The 14,918-nt window shown below is 46.8% G+C and overlaps 1 protein-coding gene across 4 annotated transcripts in view; it reads left to right on the top strand.

Moving 5' to 3' along the window:
* Positions 1 to 205: 205 nt before the first annotated feature.
* Positions 206 to 14,918, top strand: part of KDF1 (keratinocyte differentiation factor 1) — a 120,663-nt gene continuing 105,950 nt past the window's right edge. For 2 of the 4 annotated variants that reach the window (XM_069224073.1, XM_069224071.1), the window contains exon 1: positions 206 to 405. The gene's annotated coding sequence lies outside the window, so the exon portion shown is untranslated. The remainder of the gene's footprint in view (positions 406 to 14,918) is intronic. The other 2 variants (XM_069224072.1, XM_069224070.1) reach the window with 1 other exon arrangement.

Genomic DNA, 14,918 nt, shown 5'->3' with positions numbered 1-14,918 from the left:
AAATGGCCTGGCAGCGAAGGGGTTAAATCGGCGAAAATCTACTCTTGATACAAGCTTATTCCTTCGCATGCACCCCTAAATGTGTCAAATTTCTGCCGAAAATATTTAGTAACTGCTTATTAAAAGTCTTTACAGCCCTCTTCTCTGTCCTTGACTGAGGTGCACGTCCTTCCTTTGTTTCCATGAACGAGTCTAAGAGCAGGAAGTGTGACGTCATGTTCACCTGCAGCCCAGGTGTAGGTGGGGTTGTACCTGGCGCGTTCGGGGCCAGCCGTAACCGGAAGTAAGACCGGAACGGGGCAAGGTTGGAGAAACCCGGAAAGAACGACAGCATACCCCAAACTACCCGGAAAGTGAGATTATGGGGCTTTGACACCGGCGCCGGGCCTCTGCCTGCCACATTAGGTGAGAGACTGAAGACTGAGACGAGGTCGGGAGGCGAGAGATCCTGGGGTGTGAATTGGGCCGGGGCGCGGGCAGGCCCCTTGGTGTTCTAAATAAGGGAGGAGTGTTCATACTTATGAGAGACGGGGCTGAAGAGGTAAGGGGAAGGTCGGGTAGGTAGAACGATAGTGGACTGCACGCATTCATACTTCCGTATGTTTCTGCTGTACACTGATTGACATTATCATTACTTACCCTGGTTAAAATTGAGCTCCCTAAAGTAAAAGATGAATGTGAAACTACAGATTTCTCTTTTTCCGGCTCTAGGCTCCCCCCTTCACTGGTGTTCTAACAAGTTTTATGGATAAAATGCGTGGGTTTCGGAACAGGTTAGAACAGAGAAAGTATGGTCGGGAGGGTTAAGACATAGAGTGGATGATCCCATATATGGGGTACTCGCTGAACAGAAGAAAAATGATTGAGGGAAAATTGAGAAACTCAGTACTTCGTCGTTAAGGCCAATCGAAACAGACCAATACAGAACAGAGTATTTTTGTGTTGAGATAGCGGTTACTATCTTTATATGGGGCGCTGAAGCGCTTGCTTACATGGCTGTCCCTGTAGTGTCTTTGGTTGGAAGGATGTTGTCTTTGTTTTGATACAGTGGGCAATGTTTACGTGCCGTGGTGCGGTTATTTTATTGCTGAGTGCAACGCATATGTCATGTATGGTCCAGATTGAAACACTTCCCCAGTGTGGGATGGTGGTGTCCGTGGAGAGGAAAAAATACGAGAAGACTGGGTGAGGACATTTGTTTACATGAGGCGGAAGCAGGCAGGTGTTGTACTATTGACTTGGGCATGTTTTAAGAGGTAGCTCTCTGGAGGCAGAATCATTCGGCGGGAGTGGTATATGCAGATGAAAAATGGCAAGTGGCGGAGCAGTGCTGTGTGAGGATAACTTGCAGTGTGGACTAAAATATCAAGTGGGCATCAACATCCCCACTAACCTCTAAAATTACTTGTCTGGCCCATTGCTGTTTACATTCAATTTAACTGTCTCTGACCTATGAACAAAACCATAAGTAGTCTTCTCCTGGGGACGGCTAGTCTCAAGCGTCTCAATTTCCAGCCAAACTACTCCTCTAAGTCTTGAATGCTCTCCTGTCTGAACTACCATATGATCTAACGCCCCCCTCCCCACCAGCTACACAGCTCCATCTTTACAAATCTGACCACGATTGGCTTATTCCGATCATGATCTTTCGAAAGACTTTCCTCATGTGATTCCTGCTTTATCTGGTGAGAGGTTCTGGGAGAAGAGCCTAGTCATCTCTACAGTGTCGGGCAAATGCTGCCCCCCATAATATTCAGCAATGCCATATGAGCAGACGCAGCATGAGCAACCGTTGCTGTTCTTTAACCAGCCCTAAAGTATTTGTGATCACATTTTTGCACATATAACATATTTTTTCTAAAGCTGCATTTTCAGTCTATTTCTGTGGATGGCAGACTCAGTCGTTACTCTCGCCAGCTCTAGAGACCATGCCTCAGAGTACTCTTCTCAAATCTCTAGGTAGCGTGGCGCAGCTGGCTGCACCTTACTGTATATGACTTGGCACCTTAGAAGAGATGTTGCACCCTCTTTTTTTCCCTGTCGTTATCTCTGGTAGAAGGACGAAATGATCTGGGAGTACCTACATTGCTTTCCAGTTAGTAACTGTGGGCCACAAAGAAGGCTGGTCTTTTCTTCTTCCTAGATGCCCTTTCTTCTTCCCGTGTAACTGTCAAAGACCAACTTAAAAGTGATGATTGCTGTATTCCAGAACAGATCTGACAGGAAGTGTGGCTATAAACATTGTGGAAAAAACGAAATAAGCCACAATATTTACGTTCTCTTGGAAACCAGGGTATCAGCATGTGGGCTTTTGGGTTACTACCCCTACCATCTCATAGGCAGTGATCGTCGTCTAACTCGCCATTCTGTGAAAGTAAGCTTTTGTGCTAACTCCCTTCCGCAAAACAAATAAAACAATCTGATTTGCACAATTCAGGAATTACTTGACCTGCACCAAATACGCCGTAAAAGCTTCTCAATATTAATGCAACCCCTCCTGCATCCTCTGCATTGCTGGAAGGACTCGTTTATTTTCTAGTAGAAATGAGCCGAGCAACGCTGGACAATGACCGCTGGATCCGGATTAGGACTATCTGAGGTTCTTTACTTTAGCTCCTACTATTTCTTAGACATGCCTAGGAAACCATCAGAAACGACTGGACTTTAAAACTGAAGCGTTTTATACCACGAAATCACTAGCACATTCACTATGCAAGGCTGGGACGTAGATATCAACGGTGGGTGCTGGTGCCGTGACATCCACATATGCCTGTCCTTCACCTGCGAGAATGCCCTGCAGTCATACTGCCTTCAAACTCACACCTGCCTTTGACGAGCCACAAAACACCACAGGAGCCTGTTTTGCTTCCAGCTTGTACGTATAACAAGAGAAAATGATAAAGGAGCAGTGTGTTTTTTGTTACATTTCTGTAAAGGCCTCATGCTGTATCACTTTACATATTTTTGCAGATATGGTTCTATGTTTTGTGTGCATAGTTGGACTGAGGTATGTGTGTTTGTGAAATGCTGTATGGAAATTTGTCAGCGCAATCCTTTGTTGTGCCCTTTATAGAATGTACCTTTCGTTTCCTTTGTTAAAATCGTCATATCAGAGCTTTAGTTCGAATTCTTAACTGCTGCGGTTGTTCTGATGCAGTTAGCCTGTTGGATGCACTGTAAGCTTCAGATAATTACCTTAATGACTGGAGTCTCGTGTTTATTATATTTGCAGCAATAACTAGGTGTTTTTTTTTTGCTGCCGCCGCTTGCCTGGGTATTAGCAAATATTGTTCAGGCTTCATGAAGACCCTGCAGCAAGATCATCTGTGCTTGGTTGCTGTTACTGTGAATGTTCCGAAGTTCAGTCCCTCTGTTGTGTGGCGTCTTCAACATGAGTTCAGTGAAGGGTCTGTCTGAAGTACTGGTTTATTTGGTTTTCATCCTCTAAAGCACCTTATTTATCTGATTGTAGGGAAAGGTCCGAGTAAATTCAGCTGTTGCATTTTTAGACTCATTTCATGTGATATCCATTGGAATTTCCATCATGGCGGTCCTTCTGAAAAGTATTGAAAGATAATGTTTTATGGAGAATTTGGCCATTCAGGCATTTCAAGTTGCACTTTCACATGCACAACCAATTTTAGATCTGGTGTTTATCCAACATCTTTATATTTTATTTAAATTTCATGTATAACATACGTACTAATAAGGGCTTTTAGTCGATCCTATTCATCCATTGGTCTGTTATTGTGTCATTCACAGTTTTCTTCCACCCACTAAAGTATACAACATGGGCTAATGGGTCAGCCTTTTTTCAGGCCTCCTGATTTTATTATTTTTTTAAAATAGTTTTTATTGATATTTTGCTTTATGCTTCTTCGATACATACTATCACAGTAGTGTACATACTTCAACCACGGGTCATAGTCCAATTGCATATATCATATACTAGAATTTTTAGTACACAAGTAAGGCAAGTGTTTTAATCCTTTATCTGCTTAAACGCCATGTATCTGTATCCGTCCTTGCTCTTAATTGCCTCGCTTGTACTCACACGTTCAGAAGCTCACGTACCTTATTCAAGAGTCTACATGTCTTCAAACTCGAACTAACTTTGTGTAATCTTGCGCTAATGGGGTGAGTCAGCTCTGGAGGATGGTTTATTGAACAGGGATGCAAGTGTCGTGACAGCTCAGGTGAGTTCTCCACCTCGTTAACTTTCTTTCCCAGCAGACCACTCCCTAGTCTAAGCTGTCCGCCACATTGGTTAGGGTCTCAGTGTAGCTTGTGGTAGGGTCAGGGCGCTCCCATCCACCTCACCGCCATGCTCCCATTTATCCTCTGCTCCGCAGTTAATCACCTTTCGTCACCTGCACCCCGGTATTATGTTGGTCAGCACCTATGACAATATCTGTGTGCACTGCAACCACACTCCCTCCCTGGGCCCCTGGGTTTACTCCCTCTTCTAGTGTACGTCCTTCCCATGCGTCCAGTATCTCCCCCCAGATTGGGGCAATTGGGTATTGACGGATCCCCCATACCTCCTCCCGTTTCAAAACCTGCAACTCAGCTCGTGCCCATGCTGTCACATCTCACCTCCAATCCCCCAAAGGAGGGCCCCTAAGCGACTTCCAACAGATGGAGATGCGACGCCTAAGGAGGGCCAAAGCCAGGTCCAGGAATCTACTGCCAACCTTCCCAGTGTGCAGCTCGGTTCTCAGGCCCAAAAGGCAGAGAGAGGGGTCCAACTCCATTCCTACGTCCAGCGCTCTACCTAGTTTGTCTAGCACCACTCTCCAGCATCATTGTATCACAGGGCAGAGCCATACCATGTGGTCCAAGTCCGCTTAAGTCTACCGCATTTGGGGCACATCCTAGGGTCTCCCCCATATATGAGTTTAACCTATGTGGCGTGAGGTACACTCTATGGACGTAGTTGTACTGTATGTATCTGAGGTGGGTGTTCAGTGACACTCTTCGGGGATAAGCTAATACTCTCTGCCACTCCACATCAGTCAAGTCTCTCCCCAACGTTTCCTCCCACTTCTCCCTAAGAGGTTGTAGAGAGCACAGTGTCCTCAATCTAGGCCTTGTAAAGTTTGGTGATGAGGTGAGTGTTCCCCCTGAGGTCAGTAATAGGTGAAGAATCTTATGTGTTTCCGGCTCCACATTAACTGTAGACCAGTATTCCTATATTTGATGTGTCAAGGATTGATACAGCAAGAATTGCCCACTTGGGACTCCACTCTCCTCAATCATATTAGCAAAGGTTCGTAACACTCCATCACGGAAGAAGTCGCCCAGTCATTCCGCCCCTGCTCGAGTCCAGACGTTCAACCAAGCCCCCATAAGTGGGTAAATTGTGGTACCTTGCGCCACCGCCTTCAGTGGCAATGCCGGGGAGTAAGCTATCTTTGTTCCCGTACATTGCATACATTTCTTCCAGCAGGAGAGTGCCACCGTCATTAGGACGTTCCTCACCTGAGGATTTATTCGGTGGCCAAGCATTTGTGCTAGTATTAAATCTCCATTCATCTCGCCGCCATACGTGGCACGGTCCAGGCGTCCCTCCCCAGCACACCACCTGGAGATCCACTGTAGTTGGCACAACAGGTAATAAAGTTCAAAATCTGGGCCCCCCCAGTCCACCCACCATCGCCAGATGGCAGAGAGTAGTTAGAGCGGTACATCTGCACCCCCCATCCCAAATAAGCTCCTGCAGCATTGTGTTCAGCCCCCTGAACCAACCCGCAGAGATAATCACCGGGAGGTTGGTGAAGTAATAAAGGAGGCGGGCAGCATGATCATTTTGGTTAGACACACTCTGGCCATCGTGGATAATTTAAGAGATCACCAGACCCCCACAGAAGTTCGCAATGAACAGAGCGCCTTACCAAGATTCTCTTCTCAGAGGTTCTTCAAATCATGGAAAACCTGGATACACAAGTACTTGAAGGTGCGGGGAGCCCACACAATATCCGCGGGGCAGGTGGATGGTTGTTCTTCACCTGCTGTCCACGAAAAGACATACGTCTTGCCTCTGTTTAGCCGGAGATACGAGTAGCTGCCAAAGGTTTCCAGTCTCGCTAATGCCCAAAGGCAGACCAGTTATGCCATCCCTTAGGTATATTAATATGTCATCTGCGTAGAGTGAAATATTATGTTCAGCCAGTCCTCACAGCACGCCCCTACTCTTACCCGCCATACGGAACTGGGCTGCCAGGGGCTCAATGGCAAAGTGCAAACAATAATGGGGACAGTGGACATCCCTGCCTAGTGCCCCTAAATATGGGGTAGGCTGCCAACACCGACCGGCCCGTCCTCACCCTCCCGTACAGCAAATCGACCCATCGCACCCATCCTTCACCCAGGCCCATCCTTAGCATCACAGTTCTCGGGTAGTCCCAGCGTATCGAGTTGAAGGCCTTCACAAAGTCTATCGACAAGAGTACTGCCCCCGGTAGCCTCTCCGCCTGTGGCATGTGTAGAAGCGCAAACAGTTGGCTAAGGTTGAGAGAAGTATTACGTGCCGGTATGAACCCATTTTGGTCATTGTGTATTAGGTTGGATATATGCTGGGCTAGCCGGTTGGCCAGGATTTTGCTTAGGATCTTAAAGTCGCAATTTAACATTGAGAGCGGCCGGAGGTCAGTCACCGATACTTCCCTGGATTCAAGCTTGGGGAGGGGAACCACCAAAGCCTCCCTCATTGACTCAGGAAGTAAACCCCGCTGGAGCGCCTCTGCATACAATTCAACCAGTAGGGGTGCTAGAATATTCGAGTATTTCTTGTAAAACTCCATAGGAAGTCCGTCTGTGCCTGGCGTCTTACCCATGGCCAACTGTGTGATGGCATCCTTAATTTCCTTTAGTGTTACCGGCCCAATGGGTCCCTGTTCTTTAACGCGAGGGTTCGTGGTGGTAGTGAACGCAAGTAACCCCTCAGGGACTCCGGTATAGCCCCCTCTGGCTGCCTGTAAAGGAATTCTGGAAGGCCTCGTTTATATCAGCCGGTCTGAGCACCTGCAATCCTCTCTTGTCCCGCACACTCGTTATTGCACACCTTATTCTCTGGGCCTCACTAACCACTCCAACATCTTGCCCGATGTATAGACGTCAAGTACCTCTGCATGTTATGGCAGCGTAACTGTTCCTCAGTCTGAGCATATGACTTCCTCACGTCAACCAATATGTGTTGTGCCGCCAGATCAGTACCCCCCTCTCTTTCCTCATCATGGATGATCTTTTCTAAGTGGGTAAGTTCTCTCTACAGAGTACGCCTAACCCCAACTGTCTGCCCCATACAGTGCCCCCTGGTTGCAACATTAAGCATTTCCCATTCTACATGTCTAGCTGTAGCGGACCCTTTGTTGTTATTAATGTGGTCCGTGAGGTAAGTGCAAAGCTCCTCCCTATAGGCCAAGTCTTCCAGTGCAGCCGGTCCCAGCCTCCACATTGTTATAGGAGGCCTGGTTTCCACACTTCTTCATGTAAGGAGCAGTGGATTGTGGTCTGAGAGGGTACGCCCCAAATATTCAGAGTGTGTGATTCCAAGAGCTATGGCTGCCGTACACACCACCCTGTCTATTCTGAAGCTGATGCAGGCCTGAGTAGTGGGAGTAGTCTCTTTCCCCCGGGTGCTGATTCCGCCATACTTCTTCTAGTCCCCAACATTGCATCCAGTCCCGTAAGCCTTTGGCTATCTTGTACGATAATGCACCTGCGAGTGGAGGAGTGGAACGGTCCAGCTCGGTGTCCAACACACCGTTAAAGTCCCCTCCAATCATTAGTTCTCCCCCCTGCCGTCTAGTAAGGTGGCTCGAGAGACGCTGCATAAAAGGAAGCTGGTCTTGGTTAGGGGCATATATACTGCTCAGCACCACCGGCGTCACATGCAGCCTGCCCTCCACTATCACAAATCTACCTTCCTGGTCTACATCGGTGGTTACGACTTCAAATGGGACCCCTGCTCTGATCCACACCAGCGCCCTTCATGCAAAAGCAGAATACGTGGTCCCAAATACAAGCCATCTCCATCTGCGCCTAAGCTTATTAGCCTCTCCGGAGTTAAGGCGGATCTCCTGCAAGAGTGCTACATGTACTCCCCTTCTTTTCAAGTATGACAGGATTCTGTGTGGTTTGGTCAGCTACCCCATACCCGTATGTTCCAAGTTAGAAAATTATATTCTGCCCTATCATAGTAGCTACATCAGTGGATTACCCACCCTTCCCATGGCCTCCATCCCCAGTCCCCGCCCCCCCCACCTCTCTCGCCTTCAATATCCTTTTCGAATAAGTGAACCTCAACCCCTTGTGCAGAACCAAAACATTCAACTGCAAACCCCAACTCCCCCTCTCCAGGACACCTCTCAAACAGTAGGTCACCCAATGAACAGTACAATGGCACAACTGAAACAACAAGTCAGTTGGTGTTCTCGCCATTCTCCGCTCAATGGCCGAAAAACCACTAAAACGGGGGGGGGGGGGGGGGGCTCCAAAGACATCAGGGCCTCGTACTCAAGTCATCGTCCTCACCTCAGGGCCATAGCCTTAAAGTTTATTTCAACCCAGTTCATCTGCGGTTTGTGGGGTCACCATAGGGACTCCATCCGAACAGCGGGAGCCCGCTTCCGAAGAAACAGATGCATGGTCCGAGTCCCCTTCGCTAGCCTCTGCTGGAGAGTTCACTCCACTCAAGGACGCCACTGCCTCCAATGTCGCTTTCTTTGCGGATTCCTTCTGGGCCAGGGTCGGTTCCATGTGCAATCAATATTTGCTTCGCTGTCTTCTTGGGCCTCTGTGACCCTGCCGTGCCACGCGGTCCATTGTGGCGCGGCAGCTCCCTCCGGTCCCACGTGCCTCCAGCCACTCCCAGGCCTCGTCTGGGGTCTGGAAGAATACAGTCTGGTCCTTGGAGATAACCCTCAATCTGTCCAGGAACAGAAGGGTGTACTGAATCCCTTCCTCCCATAGGGCCCTTTTCACCACCATAAAGGAGGCCTGCTTGTTCTGCACTATATTGTGAGTCCGGGAACAGAGTCACCAGTCCGTTTGCCACCTTGAAAGGGCCAGTCTCTCTGCAGTAGCACGTCCCTCTCTTTATAGTGCAGTAATTTAGCCACAACCACTCGGGGTGGTCTCCCCGGTGCCAGTGGTCTCGAGGGCATCCGGTGCGCCTGCTCCAGCGTGAAGAAAGGAGTAAGTTGCTCCCGGGCCACATCTGTATGCAGCCACCTCTCCAGAAAGGACACCATGCCCGTGTCCTCAGCACCTTCAGGAAGACCAATAATTCTTATGTTGTTTGTGCGGCTTAGGCCCTCAACTTCCTCCACTCTGCGCTCCAGGAGTTGGACCCGGTCTGGCAGCTGCAGTACCGTGGCTGAGAGTTCCTCTTGCTTTGGTGAAAGTTCTGCCATCGCGGTTCCCGTCTCTTGGACACTATCCACCAGTTTTTGGTGGTCTGCTCTCAACAGGCCCACCTCCACTGCCACTTTGCCAATGTCATGCTGGAGCGTCATTTTGGTATCCTCTATTGCCCCAAGAATCCTATCTAGGATGGCCTGCACCGGGGGCTGCGCAGTACTCTCCATGGTCCCTTTATTTTGTTCACTTGCGTATTTGCGGGCTTGCACCTTGCCCTTACTCCTGCTTCTGGAGTTCATCCGAGTCTCTGGGGGGCTGCTCACCAAAAGTTCACTCAGCCTGGCTCTACGCCACTCTAAAAATCCAACGCTATCACCAGCAGTTCATTTGCAGGACTCCCTACTTTAAACTGTACCTCCGTTGTTTTCAATAGGCCAGCAGATAGGCCTGCAGGATCATGTGTTGACCACTCAGAAGTTGACTATTCGTGCCCAGGCCAGTTTCCCCCGAAAGAAGTCAGCTGCCTCTCGCAGTCTCCTTGAGCTTCATTGCAGCGCCCGTCCTGGGGGCAGCTGATCGCCCAGTGCAAGCCCCTCTTCTCCTTTTCCGCCATCCGCCCGCACCGCTTCCCTCTGTCGAGCCGTGCCGCCATTCCGTGACTCCCCTGGCACTCGCCAATCCCCACCGGTACCGCCTCACGCGAAAGGCGATTAACAAGGAGAATGGGGGTAGGAGGCCACAACACCTCTGCAGGACCCCTCTCCATTCCGACGGGGCCGATCGCCCCTGCGGCCCGACTGCTGTGCCAGCTCCTCCGTTCGTGCTCCGTCCTCCAGGACCAAGCGTTATCCCTTTTAAGTGCCATTAAAACCGCAAGTCTGGCTCCACAGAAGACCTGTGCCCTCCTCATATTTATAGGGTTATGTCTCAGCAATTTAGTCCGTGCCTAAATAAAAAATGGAACTACTCTTTGAATTCTTTGAATTGTGGTGTATTTCCTTCCTTGTGGAAACAGGTGTTTCTTTTGCTACTTCTTAAGAAATTGAACATGGACCCTTGTGCCTTCAGCAATTTTAGACCTATCAAACTTCTACTTGCCCTGGCTCAAATTTTGGAGAACCTAGTGAACCAGCAGGGATCTGCCTTTGTGGAGGCAAATGACCTTTTCCCAGTCTGCAGCAAGCTATAGCACTGAAACAATTCTTCTGCAGGTGGCTAAGTTTGTAAGAGATGATCTTGATAAAAGCACACCTGTTCATGTTGGTGCAACCAGTCCTAGTCCTGTCACCAGCTTTCAACACAGTGTCCTATTCCATCCTCTTGAACAGATTAAGTCAACATAGTATCTAGGGCAAGGCTCTTTCCTGGTTTAGATATTTTTTCGGAGGTAGATCCCATCAAGTGTATCTTCACCCTTTTTCTTCAGCATCTAAACCTTTGGTCTGTGACGTACCTCTGGGATCAGCCTTTTATACCTCACCCCTGTTAGCATGTCTGACTTTATTTAGTTTCTTATCTTTAATTTATATGGGGGCGCGTTAGAGGTTCGATGGACCTTTTGACTGCACTTAGAGTAAATCCTACCATAGGACTCAATTTCAATACAAATCATTAACAATATCAATCAGCGGTATCAGTAATCTTTGGAGTCAGTAATCTCACTCACCATGGCCTTTTGGCCATGAATAACCACACCTTTTATGTAAAGGTTAGAATGTTTATTTCCCTATATTAACAATGATAACATCACATATCTTAGTCTCAAAATCAAATTGTATACATACAGAAACAACACTGGTTGACAAAATCTTCTACAGAATGTCAATCTAACCAAAGCATGGATGGTTAGGCACTCTAGAATTTTACTCTGAAATCTACAGCAAGAACAGTTGCACAATAGTAATCGCATACATCTAGATTCAGCAACTGAGTAACATCTGCTATTTATTAATAGCAGCTCATTAGCATTTTAGGATTTCTCTACTAACCTGATTAGAATAGCATGTTTGGACTTCATGCAAAACAATTTTGTCAACATAAATTTGGAAAATATCTAGCTATTGGCTTCATCAAAATTGGCGTTTGGTACCTAGTAACAAAAGACACATTACAACAAGAACAATAACATTTCATTATGCCTTTCCTCAATATGGATCAGCGTGCTGCGATTGTCTTAGTCAATTGGACATCTGTTCAGTCAGCATCGGCCACAGGCCATGCAAGGGAATGGTTCAGAACCAGGAACTCTAAGCTATCTGAACCACATGGAAAGCAGTGTCTAAGAGATCAGCATCAGAAGTTTAAGCAAGAAAGTCAAAGATATAAATAAAGTCCTCAGAAACCGTTCAGCTCCTCAGACAGAGTAAACAAAACTCCTCTCAGGAGGATGTCAAGGTTGTGTGTGAGGGATGGTGTGGGGGACCCTTTCTCCTTAGTCAGGTCGAGCTAAGTTCAAATCATCTAAAACTCTTCCCACGTCACCGTTGGTAAAAGAATCATGCGTTTACATTTAGTCCAATGAAGATAGAACTTCAAATCTAAGATATGACTAAACTGTCTTTCATATGTCGATGACTGACTCCTCTTCTCCTGTTACCGTTGTTGGATATCAATTTTGTATCACTCGCTTCTACAGCCAGTGCATCCATTGTTAGTTCCTGGGAATATTGCTTTGTCATACACTAAACATTTCAAAGTAACAATAATTAATACTGCATATTCTAGCAAGCAGTTCTCATGCGAAAAGAGAACATCTACTAGCGATTGGTCAAATCAGTGAAACAATACAAGTATTTTCTCTAAGCAGCCATTTTATGTGAATTATTTGAACAGAGCAACTTAACATGAGGCCGTGCAACTAGGTCCAATACCTCACTAACTTTAAGGCCTACATTTAATAAAGCAAATACTTAATACGTAATCATTAGGATAACACACTACTACATTGATTTAAACATGAGCACATCATTTCATATTAATAAGGACACTTCATGATTACTTACGGCCACTCAAGTAGGCAAGTTTTCAAAGTGGTGCATTATTTTTTATATTAAGTCAAAATTCTATGCAGATTCAACATTCAGAATACATTAATATTTATTAGCAAGATTTCAGCGTTAACAATCCACTGGCGGCCTTGACTGAAACCTGGGGTGTGAAGGTGGTGTCATATGCAGGTGTCACTCAACTTCTCTTCTCCTTTTTGAAATGTTCAGAGGTATCTCTACAAAACTGAGCACTCAAAGGAATTGCTGCTTGGATGGACTCAAACTGTCTTAAATTAAATTCTGACAAAGCAGAACTTATTTTCTTCATCCAAGAATTTCATTGGTCTGCTTCCTGAAATTGAAAATCTCTAACTCAGCCTCGTTGCTTGCTTGACACACGGACTGCAGATGATTCGGAAAGCAGCTGTGAGACTGATTTAGCGGGTTCCCCTCTGTCAGCATATCTCCCCCCTACAAAAGCTCAAGCAGCTACCTTCGCTCCCTGTGGTAAAATGTATTATTACATTTAAAGCCCTTACGCTGGCTTTTAGAGCACTTGCTGGATCAGACCATCGCTATTTAAGGAACTGATTGACCCCCTGCTCTTGAGAGAGTGCTGAGGTCTAACAACTCCGTTTGATGCAGATTCCTAACTTCTCTAAGGTTCGTTGCAGAGAGAGCTCTTTCACAGTACTTATGGCCAAGCTCTAGAACATCATGCTGCGTGGGGCTGAGTCGGTGACCATTTTTGAAAAGGGCGCTAAAAACATTGCTGTTTGACGCAGCCTAGTTACCTTGATGATGCGGTGGGATTTCGGTTTGTTCGGAGCGCCGGGACGCTTCTGCTGAAGCAGCTGCACACTTAAGAAATGCTATTTGATTTCATTTAATTTGAATGCAACTAGTTGATAACTTCACTCTGATTTTCATCATTTTGACCTTTCACAAGAAGTACATCCACACAGAAGGTACTCCCCTACAGTTCTAGGAACTATTATGACAATGATGGTTTTTTTGAGACTTGCAAAATGGTTTCTGTCCCTTTTAGTATGTCTCGATGTTTTGCTTTTTTGATCAACCAATTTTGGTCTGTTTACTGGGGTGAGTCTCACTACTTGTCTCAATCACAGTAATCACACGGCAGATGGACTGCACGTTTACTGCTAGTGTCTGCATTTTAAGATAATGCTGCTGGGAAACTAGGGTAAGGGGATTTGGCTGGTTACATGTGAAATCATATGAACATGTGTGTGCCTGTGTGTTCAGATTACGAGTGTGAGACTACTTTCGTGAGCAGCCCTATAACTGCACACAGGTAGCCTAGTACAGAGGGGGACACTGCAGGACTAGCTATTGACCTGGGGTAGGACTTTTAATATTAGTGGACACTCATAGGGAAAGGCAGTATGGTTTACTGTTTAGTCTGCAGTGACACTTTATTATATACATAGGAAAAATGTGCCTGGGAGTGCAACTTTGCTTCCCTTAGGCCTACAAAGTCCAGTGAGGTATGAAACTAGAGTGAAACATGACTATACAGGTCCCAAGATCATAAATGTACATCTTATAGGTTGTTCAGAATATTGATATTTCTCTGAGTCAGCTCAGGATTGGAGCCCATGCCTTTTGCCACCCTGCTGGGCCAAGTTAATTACTGTGCTCCCCAGCAGAGGGACTAAAAGCCTCCTAAGATCCTCTGAGGACCAACTGGGGTAAAGACCTGGACTTCCGCACCCAACTAAGAGGAGAGGAGCACAAGAGAACGAAGACCAGGAGAAAACCTGACAAAGGGAAGCAGTGGAACCGGCTCCCTGCAAAGTACCCTTCCTTGGAGAACAGGGGGTCTGTTGGTACTGCTCCTAATTGCTAGAGCTCACCTCTAGGACTAAATTGAGCCCAAGATCATCGAAATCGGCCCTATGGACCCCAAATTTTGGCATTTTTAAGGTTGGTGGCCTTTAGCGAACGAGCGGCACGCATGGGACTTCACAGCCTGCCTTAACCTTACCCACGGGCTGGTCGGGGGATTGACACCTGGTTGATGGGAAATTTGGCAGCCTTATTAGTGGGCTGTCCTTGGTTCTCCCAAAGTGGAAGCACGTCAGGATGCCCGAGTGAGTCCGGGCATCCCAAACAAAATAAAAAAACAAAAACCACCAAATAAAATCTACATAGCTCTCGCCAACACAGTGGCAGCCACTAGTAAAATATTCACTGCTTCCCTGTGGGAGTGCCTCATAATGCCTTGTGGTCATCCCAGGACTGCAGAGGCACCTTTAATGTTAAAAAGAAAGCGTGTGTGTAGGGTGGGGTGGGGGCTACAGGACTGCCGCAGTGTCCTCCCACAAAAAAGTTTTCAAAAGTGACCCTATGTTTTTGGGTTCCTAAAATTTATGACCCATCTCCTTTTTAGGATTTTCTCTGTTTTAAGCTCTTCCGAGGCTGAAGCTTTTGCTCTTTATTTGGGAGCCCAGCACCTTGTAGATACTGGTTCTGTGGCTGCATTTTTTGTGGCTTAAGGTTTTTAAAATAGATACACACACTATATTTGTTTTCATTTTTTTTTTA

The sequence above is a fragment of the Pleurodeles waltl genome, chromosome 3_1 (assembly GCF_031143425.1).
Source record: "Pleurodeles waltl isolate 20211129_DDA chromosome 3_1, aPleWal1.hap1.20221129, whole genome shotgun sequence".
Classification (NCBI taxonomy): Eukaryota; Metazoa; Chordata; class Amphibia; order Caudata; family Salamandridae; genus Pleurodeles; species Pleurodeles waltl.
This window is presented reverse-complemented; position numbering and strand designations above follow the sequence as displayed.